The following is a 23,565-nucleotide window of genomic DNA, read 5'->3' as shown; positions in this document are numbered from 1 at the left end:
TCATTAGATGCCCCTAAATCATTTGATCTATTAGATTGGGGATATATTAGAAACACAGTCGCACCCCTGGGATTCAGCTCTAATTTTGTAACTTGGACAATGGCCAACTATCAAAACCCATCCACTTAATTAAGAATGAATGGCTCCAGATCTGATAAAATACACCTCAATAGAGGCACCCGTCAGGGCTGCCCACTATCGCCTTCAGCATTTGCTCTTTCCATGGAACCTTTTGCCATCAGAATTTGGCCAAAACTCAAGCATATGCAAACTCACAGTGGGGGCACAAGAGTACAAGGCTGCAATGTACGCAGATGCACACCTGACAATAGCGCAACCAGGCACATCTCTAGACCCCTTCGGGGATGAGATGAAAGCATTTGGCACGTTCTCTGGATTCAGAGTACATTACGATAAATCATCAGTATTAGCAGCAAATCTCACAAGGAAGCAGAGGGAGGCATTCAGCCCCCATCTCCCCATCCCGTGGGCAGAAGCCACAATCAAGTATCTGGGGGTCCAGATCCCCAGGAGGGCTGCACAAATGTAGCAAAACAATTTTCTGCAGCTGTTCATGGAATTTCAGAAAGATCTAGAGCACTGGCAAAAACAGGAGATCTCCTGGCTCGGAAGGATAATTGTGGTGAAGATGAACTTAATACCCAGATTGATTTATCATTGCGCAGCACTCCCGATACATATCCCAGAGGGTGACTTAAGTCATCTGCAGAAAAATATACTAACATTCATCTGGTGTGGGCAGGGGGACCCTGAGTAGCTAAAAATTATGCTCCGCGAGCAGTGCTCTGGGGGATTGGGAGTCCCATATGTGTCCAGAATTAGGAGGGCAGCGCAACTATCTCATGCGTTTGCATCGGCTCAAACCGTGGACCAACCATATTGGAAGCAAATGGAGCAATCATCGTGTTCAGGCCCCCTTACACCAATCTGGAACCCACAAAAAGATTTGCAGCCTGGAGGGTGGAAGGTCTACGGAAGATCCCAGACTTCCTGGAGGTGGGCAATCCCCTGACATTCAAAGAATGCAAAGCAAAATTCAACATTGCAGAAATGGAGCGTTTCCACTACACCCAGCTAAGGCACTGGTAATCACATGGTGTCATCAGGGAGAAAGGAGGGCAGGAGGGAACCTGACAGCATTGGAATTGACCATAGCATCATCCTCCCCACCACCACCACGAGGGAAAATCTCCACTCTGTACCGCTTACTGGATAAGTCAGATTCTGCCATAAAAGAAAGATATATCCTCAGCTGTGAAAAAGACCTGGGGCTCACAATTGAAATAGAAGACTGGGATAATATTTGGACCAGATTACATAAAAGTACTCAATGCATCACTAACAGGGAAGGGGGGATATAAAGTCTGCTATAGGTACTACATAACACCAGAATAACTACACAAAAGCAACCCAGCCATACCCCCGGGTTGCTGGTGAGGATGCGCAGCCAGCGGCTCTCTGTTTCACCTGCTATGGACCTGTCCAAAAGCGAATAACTATTGGCGGGGGGGGGGTGTTTGGCCATATTAAATCAATTACAGGGGTAACAATCCCATGGGATCCTGGGATCATACTTTTGGGGGATACAGGGCCAGGGCTTACAGGTCAGATAGCTCGCCTATGCATGAACCTTCTCACGGCCGCCAAGATTGCGATAGCCCGGCTATAGAAGAACCCCAACGGTCCCTCAATACCCATGTGGTGGGTGAAATGTTGGGACATTGTATCAGAAAAAATCACGGCGATCCGCTCAGGAAACTTGAACGCTTTCCGAAATGCCTGGGCCCCATTCATGTACTACTCATTGAAATTCCCAGGAATCACCCGTCATCCCCTCATAACCTGCTGGCTTCAATAAGGAATTGATAAAGGTGGAAGGAGCACTCAACATCCAAGGCCTCTACAACAGTTGGACAACATAGGACCCAGAGACCTATACCCATAAAAGAACTCCCCTCTGAATTAACTTGTGTTGTGAATTGTAATGTTACAAATGCTCTGATGTGATGTCAATGTCCATACAAATGAAATGCCTAATAAAATGTGTTTTTGAAGAAATAAAACAATCATTCACTGTGGACGTCCCTCAGCCGACGTCCCTCAGCCGAGTTCACATTTGTCGTCACAATGTTCACGGCTTTATCATGGTTCACCCCGATTCGCAGGCATCCCTCAGCCGGGTTGATGTTTGCCAATTATCACAACTCACTTAATTGTCACAATGTGTCGAAGACTTTCGACTGTACAAGGGATTTTTTACTTGACCCTTGTATGACCACTTTGACACGAAACAAGGCCTCCCTTAAGGCCTCTTGGTCTTTGTAGTTTTATTTGCCAAAATGTTCTTAGTTCAATACTTTCCCTTTCTTTCAGAAGAGGAATACCAGATAGTCCTTCGAATGAGCATCCAAGTGGCGCCGGACCACTCGACGTCTGGCTCCAACTTCACTCACAAAAGACCTCTGTCTGTTATCTTCTTTCTGTATATACAATGTTGCCACTGCAACCTTGGGCTCAACACAGACCGGTCCACTACCAGTTTCTTCTGACTCACCGGCTATATTGAACTCGTTCGTGTTTCCTCTGTTGCTGGAGTCGAGGATGGAACCATGGTGAGAACCGTTTTTCCCCACCCTGGCAATCGGTGCAGGAGGGTTCCACGTACCGCTAACACACGATACACCACTTGCGATTCCTGGTCTTACGTTTCTTTCACAGAGGCTTTGCGGGCCTGTGTTGAAAAGGGCAAGGGCAAGTCCTTCCTGGTCATCCTTTCAGATCTCTCTGCCTCTCTCCTCCGTTTGTCTCTTGTCTCTTCCCGGAATGGTTGCTTCCTCGTGTGCTCTCGTGCTCTGCCTTTTATCTGTGGGGAAGGGAAAGGGCTGTCAGGTGTGTGTAGTTATTATCAATTACCTAACTGTGCCTGACCCTTGTGTTGAGACATGTCAGGTAAACGGCCCTGCTGTTAGTGTTTCCTGCACTGGTCCACCCCCAGGAACTGGATCCAATAGCGATGGCCGTGTCCTGGTCACCTGTATGACAGATCCCTGGGGACTAGCGGGTGAGACACCTTCAGGTTTCTCACAATCGGCAGCATGCGAGACTAGAATTGCCAACAACACAACTTTAATGACCAGCTCTAATAGTGCCCAATGGTACGTTCTACAAGTCCAAATGGAGGCTGTTCCAGAGCCCTTAAATTCACAAATCCTAAAAGCTGTTTCAGAAGGCAAGCAGGTTACCAATTTCATTATAAAGAACTTGTTGGATGCAGCAGATACTCGAGTACCATTTTTGGCTCAGAAATTCAGGTTTAAAGCCAGTAACCCACGCCATATTAATCGATCTACCCATCGAAAACGAGGTTTCATTAGGCAAAGCCGTCAATGATGCTTTGGAAAATACTAAAAAAGAGCACGAAACACTTAAAACTTTGGGCCAAATTTCTAACTGCACGTTTCAAATTCAGGGATACCGCAAAACAACTAAGTAATCCTTTGGACAAGGGCCTTCCCCTTCCTCATGGTACACAACTCGGTCACAATCAACTCCCTTTCATTCCTCATTTCAAAGTGGGTATACACAAGGAAGGAGTCTGGGTAGAAGTGCTGCAGCTAAAGGCTCTTCGACCCCCGCTAAACAGTGACACACACATTCAGGTTCCCTTCCAAGTTTGCCCGGTAGGGGGGGGGGCACATTTATGAATTCACGCATTGGAAGGGAATCGCAACAGACAAGTGTGTGTCAACCAGGTTACTGCATGGAATTCCTGGAGATGCAGCGCGACCATCCGCAAAGATCCAGGATAATGGCACAGGAACACCAGCTCATTCTACAAGCAGAAATAGAACGGGTTCCCCTACACATGGTAAACAAGGGTGTTTATTCAGTGTTCTTCCTTGTCTCAAAGAAGGAACCAACTATGCGTCCTGTGTTAGACCTGCGTCCAACAAACACATGTTAAACCACAAAAGTTCAAAATGACAATCCTGCAGAAGGTAGTCCCTCTCCTAAAAAGGGGGGATTACATGGCAACATTGGACATGAAAGATGTATACTTTCATAATTCAATGTTGCCAGTGCACAGAAAGTACTTAAGGTTCAAGGTAGCGTCCACTCCCTACCTGTTCAAAGTGCTACCCTTCGGCATAGCTTCAGCCCTGCGGTTGTTCACTAAAGTACTGCCAGTAGTAGCCCATTTACGCAGATAGTCAATCCCAATGTAACCTCATTTAAAAGACTGGCTCATAACAGGAGAAGCGCCATAAATGTGTCGGCAGCACACTCGGGACACAATCAACCTTCAAGTTTCTTGTTACATACCCGGTCGTCGTATAATTGTTCAAAAGGTGATGTGCCTTCTCAGAATGATGGCTTCTTGCATATTTCTGGTGTCACACACAAGGTTGGGCATGCGTCCCATACAAGAGTGGCTCGTGAAACAATGGTCTCAAGCAAACGGTCACTGGGATGATCTAGTTATTTCACAAGCTGGGGGTAAAGGCACTGCAGTGATGGACAAGGAAAACCTGTTCAAGTGCAAACCCTTTCTCAACCCCACAGAAGAAGCCACTCTAACAGACGCTTCGCTTTCAGAGTGGGGAGTTCATTATCTCGACCAAACAGCACACAGCATGTGGACACAGTGTCTAACCAAGAACCATATCAACATCCTCAAGTCACTAGCAGTGTACAAAGCCTCACAAGCAATTCAACACCAGTTGTCGGGCAAAACGCGCTGGAAAACAGCTGCAATTGGATCAGCTGTTCAGCCTGCCAGCCCCTCCTCTCCCGCTTTAAAGGGAGAGGAGGCAAATCGGCAGGCGAAGCCGCATACAGGCGAAGGCCATAGGACAAGGCCAACGCCGCTCTCTGCAGCTCTGCTGCGAGAGCCACCCTCCAGCTTCAACAGGCCCCCCAGGGCCACCATGGAATCTGCACTCCCTGCCGCCATTAAGGCACACGCGGCCCCGCTGCCTAAGCCCCGCCGCACACCGGAGGAGCAGCGCCCCACCCACTCCCAGCGCTGAAACACAGCTGCAATTGGATCAGCTGTTCAGCCTGCCAGCCCCTCGTCTCCCGCTTTAAAGGGAGAGGAGGCAAATCGGCAGGCGAAGCCGCATACAGGTGAAGGCCATAGGACAAGGCCAAAGCCACTCTCTGCAGCTCTCCGCTGCTCGACGGCGCAGATGGCGCAACTACGCTCCAGCAGACTCACACAAGATAAGGCCTCAAGCCTTTGTCCGCTTGCAACACCTCTCACTAAAACCTACCCATGTCACAACCTTGCCCACCGTGCTGTGCTGTTACAGGAATGCACGACTACGGTCACCCACTCAACCCTCTAACCCCAACACCTTCACTCCAAACTTGGGATACTGTAATGTAAGGGTTGGCGTGAGGTGCCAGCCCTCATTACACATGCGGTACGCTACCATCAACCCAGGGATGCCCCGCACACTGTAGCTACGCTATGTCTGATCCTCAATGTTTACATCACCAATCAAGACTCCACGCCCGCCACGAACAATAAGCACAATAATATTAACTTTTCTCCACCACCCATGCCCAACTCCACAGTTGGTTCTGTGCTCATTGCCCATGCTGATTCCCCTATGACTCCAGTTGGTACTGTTTTGCCTAATGTTGTTCCTTTGCTCAATGCTCATACCGATGCCCCCATGACTCCAGTTGATACTGTGTTGCCTAATGTTGTTCCTTTGCTCAATGCTCATGCTGACGCCCCATTACGACTCCTGACCCCACACCACCTACTATATCTGAGCCACCATCCATACCAACCAGCCCGCCCACGCCTCCCTCTGCTTACACGCTCAGTTGCGCCCTGCTTAATGCCCGCTCCGTTCCCGCCCACGCCCTTGACATCAATGACCTGCTCATTAAGGAAGACCTCGGCCTCCTCATCCTTACCGAAACATGGCTCAATGAAAGCTGAGGCCCAGCCCTATCGCTGGCCGTTCCATCTGGGTATTCCATCTTCAGGAAAGACTGCACCTCTCAGAGAGGTGGAGGGGTTGCCCTCATCGCCGGGGAAAGCTTTGCCATCAGAGAAGTTGGAAAAACCATCTGCCCCCCCCCCCCCCCATATCAGTCATCAAAGACGACAAATGGTGCAATAGCATTCAATCTGCCATGCTAGAGAAGCTTAACACCCTCCAAACCAAAATCCGCGGCCACCAAAAAGCCCTCCAACATTATGGTTAACATGCGCACTGGACCAGCCACCAAAACCACCTCCTCCCCTCTATTTGATTTCAAAGACATCACTGAACTAGAGCTCATCGCCCTGCTCAATTCCATCAAACCCTCCAACTGCAAGGGTGATGCCTACCCAGCTAGCCTCATCAAAGACTCTGCACCCACCTTAGCCCCCTTCCTTACAGCATTTATTAACTCTTCCTTCCAGTCATGTTCCATCTGGACTTAAGGAAGCTTGGGTGCGCCCACTCCTCAAAAAACCCTTGTTCGACCCAACAGTCCCTGGGAATTACAGGCCCATCACCACTGTACCATTCCTGCTCAAAACTCTGGACAAAGCAGCATACCTGCAAGTCCAAAAGTTCCTGGAAGATAACCGTCTCCTCGGCCTGCGGCAATCTGGATTCCGCCCACGACATGGCACCGAAACAGCCCTCCTAGACTTAAAGAACCAAATGGGTGATCTTAAAGACGCAGGCAAACCTGCTCTCCTATTGCTCCTGGATATATCCGCAGTCTTTAATCTGGTTGACCATAACACCTTGTGCCACCATCTAGCCACCCAAGCCAACTTTTCCCCCAAAGCCTGTCAAAGGATCACCTCCTTTCTCCAATAAAGGGCCATGAAAGTATTTTCTGACTCAGCCTCCGCCACCCCCAGCCTCCTCACCTGCGGTGTCCCTCAGGGTTCTTGTATCGCGCCTACGCTTTACAACCTCTTCACAAGGCCTCTGTTCAGCATACTTGATTCCCTTGGCATATCGTAAACCAACTATGCAGAGGACACACGTACTTATCCCACTCACGGGCGATTACCTAGCAGACACCAATACCCTTACTATCTATTCTACCATCCAATCCTGGATGGCAGAGAACTGGCTTTGCCTCAATAGTGAAAAAACTGAATTCCTCCTCATAGGGTCACCCTTCACACTGGGCAACCTCAGGGATGAGTACGCCTCCTTCACCATTGATAACATTCCTATCAAGGTCTCCAACCATGTGAAGACACTCGGAGTGTACCTGGATTCCGACCTGTCCATGGATAGACCGGTAAATGCTATCGCCGCGTCCTCAGCCTACTACTCCAAAATCCTTAACGCCACCAGGCCCTTCCTGGCCCACCATAACTGCCGAACCATTGCCAGGGCAATTATCGGGTCAAGGCTAGACTACTGCAGTGCCCTTCTTGTTGGGACTCCAACAAAAACCTGGCCAAATTGCAGCTTGTTCAAAACAATGCATTGAGGGCAGCCTCAGGCATCTCAAGAAGAGACCATATCTCTGAAATCAGAAGGCAAGCACACTGGCTCCCTGTCAAAGAGAGAATGGTCTTCAAAACTCTTGGCCTCTCCCACAAATGCCTTCACAAACTCGCCCCTCCCTACCTAACAGAATTACCAAGCACACTACCACTAGAACCCTAAGTGCATGCTCTGCCAACACGATTGTCACGCCCACAACGTGTAAGGTGCGCGCTGGTGGCTCCAGCTTCCCCACCCAAGCAGCCACGCACTGGAACGCACTGCCACCTCACATAAGACGTATTGAGTGTCACCTAGCCTTTCGCAAGGCTATCAAAACTAGACTCTTTGTCTAAATTGCCTCTTCCCTCACTATGAATCTGTATCAGTCATTTACTGCATATGTGCTTGTTACTGTGTAACCGTGAAACCACGGGCACCTGCCTGGAAATTTTAAGTCTGTTCATCCTCTGTAACAGCGCCTCAATGCCTTATGGGCCGCAAGTGCGCTTGACAAATGCAAATAAATAAATAAATAAAACAGTCTTGGTCCTCACAGACAGCACAACTGCTGTGTTTTATATCAACAAACGGGGAGGTATGCGTTCTCCAAGTCTGTCGAAATTAGCACAGAAGATTTGGATGTGGTCCCTGCAGAGGAAAATGTTTCTTCCGTCACAACCAATGTTCCCTCTAATTCTTTTTATCGAAGTGTGGATGTGGTTGGCTTTTGTGCACAAATTATTTTCCATGTGCCCTACTGAATTACGAGGCACGCTGTTTTGTGAGTATGGGTAATTGGTGAGCTATAATCTCTGAAGAGTGTTTGAACCTCTGCAATTCTTTACAGATCAGTGTAAAAGGTGCATCTTGCAGAACATTTTCCAAAGATCTAGGCTAAAAGAAATATTTTATGTGATTATAAAGCTGATCAACCAGTCCAAGACTACAAGATCTGCCACAGTCCCAAGCCAAACTACTCTTATGCACAGAAAAATGTGTATACACAAATAAAAAATATATTGTAAGCTGCGAGACAGCCATGGTTTCGAGAGATGGCACCGACAACAAAAGTATATTTAAACCAAACTTTATTTATCTTCAGGATAGGAGAACACCTAACTAACCCTATATTATGGCAGGATTTTCCTGCCTAAAGAAATCTAAGGAAGGTCCATAGCTTATAAATCCAAAATAAGTCTGTTTGTGTCAAAACCTATGCTGTCCTCACAACTACAATAAACCTAGTGGCAGAAATGCTCTCAAACAAATATAATTGTTTCAAAGTGAATGTTCATTGGTAGAGTTCTCTGGTTCAAGTTCAAGTCCAACACAGTTCCAACACAACCCTGTTTCACTAAAGACTGATCAAGTTCTTCTTTAGATTTACCAATATCACAGTTCGCATCACTTGCTGGTCTCTGGTTTCCCTTCCCTGAATTCCAAAGGGTAATACAGTTCACACAACCCTGTAGTCTTGGGATTCCCTTCCCCAAGATGAAGGCAATAATGTTCACACAACACTCTTTGCTGTTTTCAATTTTTATGTGGCTTTGGTTTGGTCTAAGTGCAGTCATCGGACCACCCATCACAGGTTACACAACCAGTAACCACATGTCTTCTTTGTGCTTACAGTCTTGATGTTGAAAATACCTGCACTAGGAAATGTCCTGGGCTAGGCGCAGTTGCCAGACCACACTGTCCACCCATTACAGGTCATGCAACCTTAAGTTCCACCAATGCTATTGTTCAATAGTTCATCAGAACCTGCTTTTTTCTCACTGCAGGATTTTTCACATAACTTTCCCAGTGCTTGCTGATAATGGGGCACTTATTTTCTCTAAGATGCCCTTATGGTTATTAATTCACAGCTTTTCCTCTAGTAACAGGTATCTGGTCATTCACTTGGTGTCAGTTATATCACTCTTTCTGTGGTTCAACATTCAATATATATGCAGCTTTGTGTGAGCTTAGTTTCACTTGGTATGGGCTCAACAGCCCCTTTCATTGGGTTTGCATTCCATAATAATGTGTTTCACTTTGTACAGGCTCAACAGCCCCTTTCACAGAATTTGGTATTCAATAATAGTAGGTTTCACTTGGTACAGGCTTAACAGTCCTTCGGAGTGCCCGGAGCCCCAGAGCCCTTCTAGAGGATTACTGAGTTGCTGTGCTCCATTTGGCGGCGGCCCTTCTGCCCGGGAAAAGCAACTCGCTGGTTCGCTGACTGCTTACTTCCAGGTATGCTGGCCTCTGGCCTTGCCTCTGCTTCTCCGCGATGCCTGCTCTCTGCTTTCGCTTACACAGGGCTCCCAGTCCCGTTTTTTCCACTTGGCAGGACTCTCGGGATTCTCAGCAGCATCTCACCATCTTGGCTTTTCGCCCCTGAGCACGGCAGCTTTCTGGTCTTCTCCTCGCTCTGCTTCACCTGCACCGCTCGTACCTCTCTCTTGACACTTCTAACTTCCAGCTTTTATACTCTTTTCCATTCACAATGGACTGCATGTCAAACAAGGTATTTTCAATAACCTGACCTTGTCAAGGCCATTCGTGTGACATGCCTGACCTCTCTTCTTTGTCACAGTACCAGAGTGGTACTTGCCATAGGAAATCTGCATTACTCCTAGTGGCCTCTTCTCAGTTCTTAAAGGAAAATCATAGGGGATAATGGACGGAGACTGACAATATCCCATAAAGGCTAAGGGAGGGTAGGTTAGTACTAGGAAAGGGGGGATACCATGTCTCGCCTTCAGGTACCCTCGCTCCAATCCCCAATGGCACCCTACCCAGGTGATCCTCCCTCACTCTTCCACCCCCAGGGTCGGGATCCAAAAGCGGTGGACTTTCCCTGGCCGCCTGAACAGAAGATCCCTGGGGAGTAGACGTGAGAGCACCTTCACAAAGCTCAGTATAAGAAATTGTTTTAGATGTGTGTATTAATTTGTTCACACTGCTCAAAGACAATACAGAACATGTTTTAAGCCACTGGGGAAAAAAAAACATGTGTATCACATAAAACAAATATTGCTCATCACAACTGAGGTGGCTGTCAAAAAAATCATGCCAATAAGAGTTCATGGGCCATTTTATTTTAATTTAATGTATTCATTTATAGCAGCACACACAGCTTGTAGGTATCTAGGTGCTAGTTACTTACAGAGGCTCAGTGCAGGTAGAAAAAACAGTGCAATAGGTAGTTGAAGAGGTGCATTTTAAGTTTCTTTCTGAACAGCAAGTATGATGGTTCAGCCCACAGGTGAGGGGGATGGTTGTTCCAGAGGCTTGACGCGCAGACTGGGAACCTGGAGCCTCCTCTTTTGCAGTTCAATCTTGGTATAGTCAGGCAATGATTGTAGGCAGATCAATGAGCTATCAAGGGCGCTTGTCGTTCAAGCTTCTGGGTGAGGTATGTCAGTGGATGGTTGGATAAGCAGCGGTGGGTGATAGTCTTGAATTTGATTCTCTCTCTAATCGGGAGCCAGTGAACGGATCTCCAGCTTTGGAGATATGGGTATGTTTACCCAGGTCCATAGCTGGCCGAAGGGCATTGGTCTGTGTGACTTGTAGTTTTTTTTTTCTGTGGTGCCACAGAGTAGTGTGTTACAACAGTCCAATTTAGAACCGATTAGTGCTCGGGTGACAGTAAGGCGATTTTCCAGAGGATTGGTTTACTAGCATAGATACATTTTGTGGCATAGGCTGAGGTCGAGGCAAATTAGTTGGTCTAGAGTGACATACAAGTGATCACAGTTAAGGGTGTTTATTAAACTGTATATGCAGGTTGGAAAAACGCCTAATCTAAACCTAAATCTAAGATGGGAGCAAGCTACGACCATCAAATAATAATAAGGCAGTACTAGTGCCGTCTTGTCAAATAAAAAGGCCTATACTAAGAAAAACCTATTGCCAGTCCTTACAACTAAATGCAAAACAGTGTGATAGGATTCACAAAAAAGAAAGAGGTGTTCACGAATGATAAGTCAGGCTGCAGTAGCTGGGATCTCCCTTCCCCACGTTTGAACAGCGGACAAGGCGGGGCTCCTGAGCACAGCACACTCTCCAGCTTTCCCAGCACGAGACGACAGTTCCACGCTCAGCCATTAGGACATTCGGTGGTTGTCTCTTTTCTACAAAAAGTCTCTTGCCTCCAAGGAACTGATGTGTCCCAAAATAATAAAGAAACGTTTTTTTCTGCTTGCATGTTGGGTGATGCCTTTTCACCTCTGGATCCTCATCTTCTGGGTTCAGACCCTTCTCGAATGTTAGCCTTCTCCTTTGGGTTCACTACGGCTTTCCTCAAAAACACTTTTACCTGTTTCATTCACAAGTCTTAATGTCTTTTTAAACAGTCCACTGTAGACATCCCTCTGTCGGTTTTATTCTGGTCAACACAATGATCATTGGGGCAACATGCTTTGCCCCCTTCAGCCGGCATCCCTCTCCATCAGGTTCATGTTTGCCAGTATCTGTTCCTTCTATTTTCCTACGATGTGGGATTTATTTCCTTTGGGTTTTCAATGGTTTGTTGGTCCGAGACTTTCGACTAAACAGAGGTTTTTGCTAGACACCTATATGACCACTTTAAACTTTTTCTTGCGGCTCTCCTAGGGCCTTCTGGTATCGGTATTTTTCAACAAACGTGTGATCAGCCAGTCTTTCGAAGGGGCACCCACGTGGTGCTGGACCCCTCTGCAGCTGGTTTTCCCTTAATGTTAACAGTTCTTTGAATTTCCCTTATTTTGACATGTGCAATCTTTGTTCAACACAACTCTGTTTCTTAGCGGTCCTCCCCTGGACACACCAGCTGTGATGAACCGCTTGGCATTTCTTGTCTCTGCAGTCGAAGGCAGTACCACGGTAGCAAGCTTCTCTCCAGGGCTTGGTTCGTCTCTCCAGGGCTTGGTTATCAGAGAGGAGGGCTCAGTGTACCGTTGAAATCTGCTGCACCATACGCCGGCTATTGTTCGCGGTCTTACGATTCCTTTCAGATTCTTTGCGGGTCTGGGTTGGAAAGGGCAAGGTCGCTTCTCTCCTCGTCACCCTTTCGGTTCTCGCCGCCTTTCACCTCCTCTTAAACTGCCGTGCTTGGATAGCTGTCTCGCCGTGCGGTCTGCCTTGCTCGTAGTGTGTTCTTGTGCTCACCTTTTATCCCTGTTGGGAAGAAAAAGGGCATCAGGTGTGTGATTCTGGTCAATTGCCTGACTTTGCCTGACCCTGGTGTTAGGACATGTCAGGTAAACTGCTCCGGTGTTAGTCCATTGTCTTTGGTTTGCAAAAGTGTTCATGTTGGAAAAGGGGGGAGGGTGAGTATCCTACATGGTAGGATGGGGAAATGGTGTTATAAAAAGGGAATACCACCTCTCACCCGTCGTGTCCCACTTCCACGCCTCGAAGACTTCCCCCTCCCCCCCCCACACCTATCCAGGTGATCTTCCCTCACTGGTCCACGCCCAGGAACTGGATCCAATAGCTATTGCCGTGTCCTGGCCACCTGGATGACAGATCCCCGGGGACTAGTCACGGGGACACCTTCAGGTTTCTTACAGGTGGCATCCAGGTAGACACCCAGGGCCTCATCACAAGTTGGGCAGTAACGCCGGCGCTATTCACTATTATCGCCGGCGCTATTAGCCCTACCGCCAAACCCCCGGTGCTATTAGCGCTGGATCACGGGTTTGGCGGAATGGTCAGTGCCCATTCCCCATTGGGCCCATTCGGGAATTCCTCATTCCCCGTTGGGCCCAATTGGTAAAATTCGCACTATTACCGCTGGAGGATTTCCCGGCAGCGGTAATGACGCTGAAAATGGGCAAATTTGCCGCAGATTTTCCTCCAGCTCAGAGCTGGGGGGAAATCCGCCAAGGCCATGATCTGGCGGACCCTTAAATGCGGCGGTAATGGCGCTACCGCCGTATTTAGGGGTTACCACCAGACTCGTAATGAGGCCCCCAGTGTTTTTACCGCAGAGGTAACCAGGATTTTATTGCCATCGATGATGAATGATTTGAATGAATGGTCTAGTCTGGCGAGGGTAGCCGATGAGCAGTAGCTGTTGTTTCATCATTTAAGCAGAGGCTGTTCATGGTCAACCATGATTTATTGATTTAGGCGTTTTATCTTGATGGTATCTTGTGTAGTCGCCAGATAGGGGGTTGAGAATTTGTGTGTCATCGGCATAGTCTGTATATGATGTGCCAAGAGAGTCGGAGGTCAAATAAGGGCTTTGTATAGATATTCTACAGGATGGGCGAGAGACAGGAGCCTTGGGGAACACCACAGGAGATAGGCGTGGGGGTGCCTGCTGTGTTGCCAGCAAAGACTCTGGAGGTTCGGTCGGATAGGAAGGAAGAGATTCATTTGGCGGCGTCGGGAGAGTAATGAGCAAAGGTTGTGATGTGGTAGCGAAGTGTCTGGTGGCGAACAAGCTCAAAGACTGCCTAAAGGTCAAGTAGGAGTAGGAGTAGGAGGGAGAGATTTCTGGTATTGATTGCATCGTCCAGTTTGTTTTTTAGGTCCAGGAGGGCCGTCTCGGTTCAATATCTGATCGGAAGCCTGATTGCTGGGTGCCTAGAATGTGGTAAGATTCGAGGAAGTCTCAAATTTGGAGGTAGGCCACTGTCAATACTTTTCAGAAGGAAGGGGACGGTGGTTGTAAGCAGTGCTTGGTAGGAATTGTTGGGGTATAGGGTAAGTTTTTGGAGCAACTGGGAAATGGAAGATTCCTTAAGGGCACTAGGGACAGAGCAGGAAGCAAAGGAGGAGTTGATGGTGGCAGCGATTAGAGGAAGCAGAGGTATTTTATGAGTGATGCTGGGCAGATGTCACCTTTGCATCTGGATGGTTTAAGACCCTTGATTATGGTGGCCAGGTCATTGACTGAGATGGGATGAAATTGGAAGAGGCGGGCATTTGTAGGTGTTCCAAGTTGAGGAAGCAGTGGCGGGGCTGCTGTTGTGTGGGAGCATTTGGTGGTGATTTTGCAGTGAGGAGTGAACCGAGAAGCCCAAAGCAAAGCAAGTGATGAACCATTATAAACCTTTATGAATTAAGTGAAAGCAAGGAGGTAAGAGTAAAATCTCACTAAGTTAACTGTATGAGATACAAGTGGTGGCCAAGACAAAAAGACTTCCAAGAAGAATATGAAATAAGTAATGATCTAAGATACAAAAGTCCACAGGACTACAAGTTCAGGAGTAAAACCTGAAGAAAACAGAAGTCCAGCAAAGTACACAGTTATCGTTTGTGTGAACTGTAATGGGTGGACCGTGTGGTCTGACAACTGCGCCTAGACCGAGTGACCCCATTGGAATGAACAAGGAGTTGAAATGGTACTGTTTTGAGAGCCAGAAGATTTGAACTGACATTTGGGTTTTGCAATCTGGAAGAGTCAGCGTCTTGGGGAAGGATCCTCCAAGACTTTATTGAACTTTGTTGAACTCTTGGGGATGAGAACTCTGAGGTCTTTTTGGATTGTTCTGAACTTGGGGGAAGCTCAAAGAAAGCGACTGAGCTGGAAGAAGCTCAGAAATGTACTTTTGAACACTATTTATTTTGCGACGGATATTCCAACACATTGAATGGATTTAGTTGTGAGGGCAAGTATAGGTTTTGGACATAGACAGACTTTTAATTTGAATTTACTGACACTGACTATCCTTAGTTATCCTTGGTTTTCTTTAGGTGAGGAAATCCCACCTTAGCATAGGGCATGTTAGGCCTTACTCCATCCTGAAATGTAACAAAAATAAAGCTTTTTCTTAGAGAGCTGAATCTGTTGTCTGTGTCTTACTTCATGATGCCTTCACAGGGCCAAGGAGTCGACAGCGTTACCCAAGATTGTATTAAAGTGATCCACGAGGGTGGCAGCGTCCTGCACAGTGGGCATGGGTTGGCTGAGCAAGGTGAGGATGTTCACACTGGTGAAGTTGCGGATACTACGTGCGAGAGTGGGTGTGGTAGGGGTGGGGCAATTTGTGTACCGTTTATATGCTGTTTACTCAGGATAAGGGTGGAGTAAGTGATTATGTGGTGGTCTGACCATGGCCAAGGGGACGTTTGAATGGATGGATACGTTACCCCCATGATCCAGCAGCCAGTCAAGAATACGTCATTGGGCATGCGTGGGGTTGAGGATGCATTGGACGCAGCCTAAGGAAGAAGTGGTTTTGATCAGGGCTGAGGCTTCTGTGTCAGACAAGTCATTAAAGCCGAGGTTCAAGTTCCCCAGGGTAATGAGCTGGGTAGTGGGCTTGAGGTTTGTGGATATAAGTTAAGCAAGGTCATCTTCAAAATGTTAGTCGGCCTGGAGGGTGGTATAGAAGGTGAAAGTTGATAGTTGCTTTGAGGGAGCAGCTGAGTTTAACCGAGATGGATTCATAGTTGGGGAGCTTGGTGGTGCTAACTGGCAGAGTGGGGGACTATCCGTGTAGATGGGGGAATACTCCTCCACCTTTTCTTCTTGTTGGATCGCAGCGTATGATGGTGTAACCTGTGTGGCCGGAGAGCAGGTGCAAGCTGTTAAGTTATCAAGGCGTTCTGGGAGTGGGCGCAGAGCAAGAGTTGAGGTGGCGATGATGCTGGCTGATTCGGGTGCGCTTGGGGCTGAATCTGGTTCCAAGGGGAGAAGAGGTGTGCTGGTTGTGCTTTGTGGCAGCCTTGCATGTAACTTTGATGGCCTGGTACTGTGTAGAGAGTTACTAATAGATGATGGTAGCACAACTGGTACAAATGTAGTAGCCAGTAATTGCTGTTTGGATTGTGGGCGAGAGAAGGTGAGGGAGAACTGCAGAACGGGTTGAGGCCAAGCTCCCGCCTGCTGGGGTGGAGTTGTTTCTCAATACTGTGTCTCACCATGTTTTTACATGTGATGGGCACTTCTTGGCCATTGGGCCCACATGGAGATGGTGGTATTGTTTGGAGCGGGGGAGGAAAAGGCTTGGGCTCGGTAATGGGATGAAGTGAGCACAGGCCATGCGGACAGAGCAGCGGCATGCATCGGGTAAGGCACATGCCAATCCTGATGCACTAGCAGCTAGCAAGTGTTCGAGCTTATCTTTCTCATTTGTGCATGGAGCGGGGAGGCGGCATGCGGGTGTGGGAGTCCCTTCCAGCATAGGGTGGTGCAGTGTTCCTCAGCGCTCTGCGGTGGGATCTTTGTGCGCGCAAGAGATATTGATAGGGCAGAAGGTACATGTGACGATGTTGAGTATGCAGGCATCGGATGGAGCGGGGGGAGGAAACGGCTTGGGCTCAGTAGGGGGATAAGTGAACACGTCCAAGGCGGGCAGAGCGGTGGCACTATCGGGAAAGACACATGGTAATAGTGATGCACTAGTAAGCTGCAAGTGTTCAAGCTTACCTTTACCAATTGTGCATGGAACAGGGAGGCAGTATACTTGTACTGGAGACGCTGGCGGGGTGGCGGTGCAGCGATCACTGCAGAGACATTCAGCATTGGCCTTAATAGTTGGCTTTTGCAGATGGCTGGCTACGCCTCCTGGATCGGTGGGGAGAGTTGAGAAGAACGCCACTGCAGGCAATCAGCAGCAAGTCCAGGCAAAGCTAGGAGCTCAAATGAGCTATCAGCCCTGTGGCGACCATATTTAGGTGGATGAAAGGGACTCCAGCCCTAGTAATACAGCAGATGCAGTCCGTGCAGGGCTCACGAGATAGATTTAAATGAAGTAATTCACGGGCCAGGAGAATATGATTCTCAAAATGTGTCAGGAAGTTTAATTGCATCTTATCTTAGAAGGGTGAGAGGGCTGTAGAATCAGTACAAATACATTATAATACACATATGGTCCAAAGAAACACAAACACTATGTATTGTAAAAAATAAATGGTTTATTTAATGGAATAGTGCGCTAAAACTCATTTTGGTCTTAAAACATGGGCAAAAATATACATTAAACATCTTTTTACACAAATCATGTTTAAACCCCTTTAAAATCGAGCACTAGGAGGCGTCCGTTTTGTGAAATCTACGAGCCTCCCGGGCTTCAGTTAATCTCTGCCCTTGCAGCACTAATGAAGCAGAAGCCACCTGCTGGTAGCTTTTATTACAGAGGCGACTTTTGCTTCATTGGGTGTTGTTGGGACATCTTTTTGCCTCTGAACCACTCAGCTCCTTCTCCTGCTTGCTAGTGTATGCAAAGCATGTGATTCTGAGCAGATCCACAACCCTGAGAAGACAAATATCACATACCTGTAATAGTCTTTCTGATGCTTGAATCTGCTTGAATTCATGTGCACCTGCCCTTCCTCCTCTTGTTGAAGTGAAAGGTAGATAGATAACTTGCACCTTTCTTTCTATCCCGTACTCGCATAAACTCTTCATGCTCCCTCATGTCAGAAACAAAACAATCTATCTGAGGACATCGACGCATGAAGGACCATGGAGGTGCGCTTCACACTAGGGTTAGTATTACGGACACGCCCTGCCGATGTCTGTTTTGTCCTGCAATACTCTGCACCAGCCACTAGATGTTGGCCTATACAAAGCATGGGAATCTAAGCAGATCCAAGCATCAAAAAGATGATTATAGGTATGTAATATTTATCATATGGGATCGCTTGCTATGCATAGGCAGACATCTAGTGGTAGCCGCGGATTATTACATTTTTTGTTTTCGAAACTCTGAAAAGGACGTCGTCAGGGTGTGCCATTAATACTATCCCTAGAGTGATGTCCACTTTACCCATGGTCCTTCATGCGTCAAGGTCCCTCAGATTGTTTTTTTCCACCTCGTAGTTGGACCCATATTGCAGAGTTCCTTCTTGGCTGACGGCATTACTTAGAAAAAGTTTGAAGTTCGACTTCTTTGTGTCCTTTCGACAACCGTACACTGCAAGATCTCCAGCAACGGCATTCGAGAACAAGGCCATCCGTCGACAACGACTCCCGTCTCAACAAACTTTGTCTGCAGCCTATCTAAGCCCCAATGGTCCTCGGCCCTGTACAGTAAGGAGAGCGGGGTTAGGTTCATATTCCACCACACTTGGAGAATGTATATTCCCCTATACTTCCTTGTATTCCGCCAGGCTGCCATCTTTATACATTATGGAAAATACTACTTTTAAATTGTGTCTTTCCTGTAACGGGTAGTTTCCCTGGAAGGATTCACACCGAGTGTGTAACCTTTGCCTCCCTAAGGACCACCCCGAAAAACAGTGCAAGTCTTGCAAAGGACCGCAAGACTAAACGCTGAGCCCACCACGGCATGCAGGCCGAGGCTGCCAGGAACGTTGAGGGAGCCTCCAGCGATGGCAATGTTGGCGTCCTACGTGACACAGAGGGCGATCGGGGTTCAATGGATTCCCGCGTGCGAGCCCCTGACTCCAACAGGCAGGCTGATGGTTCTGCTACGGAGAAGACACCAAGCAACTCAAGCACCCACATTGCATGCCACACCAAGCACATACCCCAAGGACGAAAGTCGACCAGGTCATCGACCGATAAACCACACAAGGTGTTTTAAAGGAAGGTCCAAACATTCCCTGCCCTATGGGCCATCGTTGTTGCGATCACCTTATGACCGGTCCGCGAAACAGATGCCAAGGTCAGTTTCTGACACTGCATCAAAATCTAGGAGGTCCTCGGTTCCGGCGACTGTGTGTCGAAAGACACGCTGATGGCCCCTGTAAAAAGCTTTAAGATAAGTGACTTGATTAAAAACACATCCCTTACAAACTACTGAAGGCCAGAACATCGAAAAACTCAAAATCCTCAATGCCCCAAGCGTCCTCAATGCCCCAAGCCTCCAAATCACAAGGTTCAAAGAGTAAGGATTTTTCTACCCCCGAGGACACCCTTTCAGGGGCAATGCATCACAAATGGCACCCTACTCCAGAGCTTCTACCTACACCCTCTGTGTTGCCAAGCTCCTCCCAATAGACCCCAGAACAGCACCACTGCCACGTTTTACATAAACAATCAGGGGGACACACCCTCTCCAAGTCTGTCCAGGCTAGCACAAAAAATGTTGGTGGGCACTCAAGCAGAACGTATTCCTAGTGTTAGAACATGTTCCAGGGGAACTCAATTCTCTGGCAGACTCGTTAAGCAGAGATCCTCTAACCGAAGAGCATGAGTGGCAGCTCAGCAGAAACCTCTCAGATGATATTTTCTCCCTCTGGGGCAATCCTCCCTTAGACTTGTTCGCCACTAGCCAAAACACAGAATGCCCAGACTTCGCATCCAGGTGTCCCCAACCCGGATCAAGGGGAACGCCCTGTGGATGAGCTGGTTGTTCATATATGGGCAAGACAACTTTGGTTTATGCATGTGTGCAAACTGGCAATGTGTGATCCAATCAAACTCCTGTGCCCTTCCAACATGCTCACCCAACACAGGGGGACAAAGTAACTTGGCAGCTTTACTCCTGAAGGGAGTTTGGCCATTTAAAAGTACCTCAAAGGTGTATGGAAATCCTCAGAGGCACACAAACTAAACACCAGACACTGTTATTTTAACAAATGGAAAATATTTGTAATATGGTGCCAGTTTAAAATGGTAAACCCAATTGAATGCACGCCACCACACATTCTTCATTAGATGCTCCACTTACTAGACTCGGTATAGTATTTTTTAATATATATTTTTTAATTTGTTTATGGTTTATTAGCCTTTACAAAAATAAAAATGTTTACAAATTTAGATGATCGTGATTCACATTAATTTATCCAGTTTTCCTTTATCGTTCAAAGAAAATAAAAATTGTACTAAAGCTTTTCGTATCCTCACACTTTTTGCCAAAAGAATCCGCAACCATAACAGTCTTGCCATAAATATTTTATAGTCTTCAAATAGATGTTTGAATTAATAATTTCTCTTGTTTTGAAGTTTCAGTCCAATGGATAATAGATGTTGAATGGTTTCTATTTGGTTAGCGCCACACCCAAACCTACAGCTACTATCCTCTAGTTTGATTTGCTTTCTTCTTGCTTGTATTTCTCTTTTATAGAGTATATTTAACCAGAAGCGTAACATGATTTGTCTAAAGTTTGAGCTTGGAGATTTGAGCAAGTAGCTTTCCGTTGCTTTCATCCTTTTTTCGAGTAAACGGTCAGCATGACTACATTTATATCTTTTTGTCCTATTCATTGTCACTATCCAATCTTGTTGATGCATTTTCATTTTTGCACATGACTGATTCTGGACAAGTAGATCCTCTGTTATATCTGCATCTTGAAGAACCTTTTTAATAAACTTTCTCCATTTTTTTTTTTTTTTTAGAAGGGCTGATCTGCTTTCTTTATAAATTCTGCTAAAAAGGAAAGAGCAGTTACCCTTGATTATTGTTCAAGAAATGTCCCGTGCATTGAGCAAAGCTTCCACTCATAAATCCTGTATCTAGTATTTAACTCCATCAAGGTTCTCCTAGCGGTAAGTTGTCCTTGTGGAAAATCCCTGTCAAGGCATTCATGGAAGGAGTAAAAAGGCTTTAGCCACCCCCATTTCAAACCTGCCTCCAGGATGGGATCTAAAAGTGGTACTCGCAAAGCTCATAGATGCCACCCTCCTTTGAGCTTATGCATAAATCCAGCCTAAAAAAACTTATTGTAAAACAGCTTTTTGGTGCCTATCACCTGCATAAGAAAAGTTAGTGAATTACAAGCTTTGTCAGTGCAAGGCCCTTTCTTTGTTATCCACAAAGGCAAGTTGGTATTAATAACACACCCTAGGATTTAACCTAAATTCATATCCAAGTTCCTTGTCAACCAGTCCATTGAACTACCTGCTTTCTTTCAAACCCTTCAAGCTCAGCTGAGAAAAACGTCCATACACTAGATCTAAGGAGGGGGGTTCTTTACTATCTAAACAAGAAAAAACCACTACGAAAAACAGACCAACTGTTTGTCTACATAGCACCTGGCAGGGAAGGGGATCACGTTTCAAAAAACGCCACCTCCAGATGGATAGTGAAATGCATACAGCTCTGCCACTCTCTATCAAACAAAACTCTGCTTTTCACACCAATAGCTCACTCTACCAGGGGTACAGGAGTTACTTTGGCCTTTATTGCAAACGTTCGTTGGACGCCATTTGCAAAGCAGCTACATGGAGCTCTATTCATACTTTTACTCAGCACTTTTGCATTGGCACACACTCTAAAGCAGATTCAGGGTGGGGAAAGCGGTGCTAAAACATCAATTTGCTGCTGAACCTTCTCACAACACACCACCTTCTCCAGACACTGCTCACTAATCTATGCATAGCATGTGATCTAAGCAGATCCACAAGCCTCAGAAAGGATACATTCCTCGCCATAATTGTATTTCTGATGGTTGTATCTGCTTAGATTCACATGCGTCCACCCTTCCTCCCGTGTAGAGTAAAAGGTGCATAGATGTTTTCTGGCTTATCTACTCTAATCTGCTTTATTACATCTGTACTCGCGCTACATGTCATGCTACCTCATGTCACAAACAAAACAATCTGAGGGACCTCGATGTGTGAAGACCATGTGTACAGTGGACATCACACTAGGGATAGTATAACTGGCACGTCCTGTCGACGTCCCTTTTCGAGTTTCCAAAAACAAAAAATGTAATACTATGCAGCTACCACTAGATGCCGGCCTATGCATAGCATGTGAATCTAAGCAGATACAAGCATCTGAAAAACAATTATGGTGAGTAATGTATCATATGTAGATTCCTGAGGCTTGTGGGTCTGCTTAGAATCTCATGCTTTGTATAGGCCGACATCTAGTGGTGGCTGCAGAGTATTGCACATGAGTTTTTCTAAGTTCGAAAAGGGACTTTGACTGGGCGTGTTTGTAATTCTATCCTTAGTGTGACATTGACTGTACCCATGATCCGTTGTGCGTCAAAGTCCCTCAGATTATTTATTTCCGCAGTCATGGTTAGACATTTTGCAGAGTCCTGTAGCTACACTACTTTTGAGTTAATATCACTTTATTACTATTTGAACGGTTACCGCTCGATGCTACATCTCGACGGAAGACCTTGCAACAACCGAAACAGACAATCGTGATGGCAACAGGCTTCAGCCAACACCTGGCTTTGGCCTAGCAGTAGGGAGAGTGGGGGGACTGATCCTTTTCATTTATTGAATGCCTACCTCCATTCCTTGCTTTTTCTGCCCCATCTTACTGCCCTTGAAATTGCTTTCCAACATGGAGCTTACTCCTTTAAAATTCTGTCCAACATGTAACAGAATGTTTCTGTGGAAGGACTCCCATAGGGTGTGTAACCACAGCCTTCCCCGCGATCACCATGACACCCATTACACGCGCCGTGCGCTTTGTAGATCTAAACCCCTAAAAGAGTGTCAAACCAAATGGTTGGCGGCATATGCCATGATGGCAGAGTCGGAAACCGATGCAAGTCTCTTATCTGATCAGGAAGGCCAGGGCAACCAAGGCTCTGGTTCAGCGCCTGAAGGCACCACAAGGGACCCATCAGGCTCCTGCGCGTCAGTCCCCTGTCTGGAAAGGCAGTCACAGCGTGCTGCAATGGGGAAAGCCTCTGCCGACAATGACGCACGCGCATGCAAAACGCCCAAACACATACTCGAAGGCTGGTCCTCGGCGGAACCATCGAAAAAAGCCTGCTGCGGTTCCACATCAGCATTTACCACAAGGTGATAAAAACAAAGCGGCGGATAGAGGCGTGCATAAATCATATTCCATGGATGAATTGGAGACAGCGAAACATCAGTCGAAAAAACAAAAAACTCACTTTTCGATAGAAATGCACCATAACAAATCACATAAAACACACACACCTGCTGCCTTTGAAGGGTATGAAGAAGCACTTTCTCCTCCGTCATTATCTCTTCAAAAGAAAAGATCAAGGGAAGACCCAGAAGCATTGACTGAAATTCCCTAAACAGGAAAGAGCACTTTGAACAGACTATGGACAAAGTTTCCTCTTTTGTTGACTTTATGAATAAGTGTCATATTCGCCAAAAGACTTTAGACCTTGAAATGTCTCAGCCCCTTTAGTCAGGTCAGCTTCAGCATCCTCCGTCACCCATTCCTACCCTTACATCCCTGGATGCCTCCAATTAGCTCTCAACACTGTGTCAATCAGCCTGACCAGGCAGATTAAG

The 23,565-nt window shown here is 46.8% G+C and overlaps 1 protein-coding gene across 5 annotated transcripts in view; it reads left to right on the top strand.

Moving 5' to 3' along the window:
- CPT1A (carnitine palmitoyltransferase 1A) overlaps window positions 1–23,565 on the top strand; it is a 634,145-nt gene that overhangs the window by 484,457 nt on the left and 126,123 nt on the right. The gene's annotated exons all lie outside the window — the stretch shown is intronic.

The sequence above is a fragment of the Ambystoma mexicanum genome, chromosome 11 (assembly GCF_040938575.1).
Source record: "Ambystoma mexicanum isolate Mex_15411 chromosome 11, UKY_AmexF1_1, whole genome shotgun sequence".
In the NCBI taxonomy this organism is placed as follows: domain Eukaryota; kingdom Metazoa; phylum Chordata; class Amphibia; order Caudata; family Ambystomatidae; genus Ambystoma; species Ambystoma mexicanum.
Note: the sequence above shows the minus strand (reverse complement) of the source record. Positions and strands in the feature narration are given on the sequence as shown.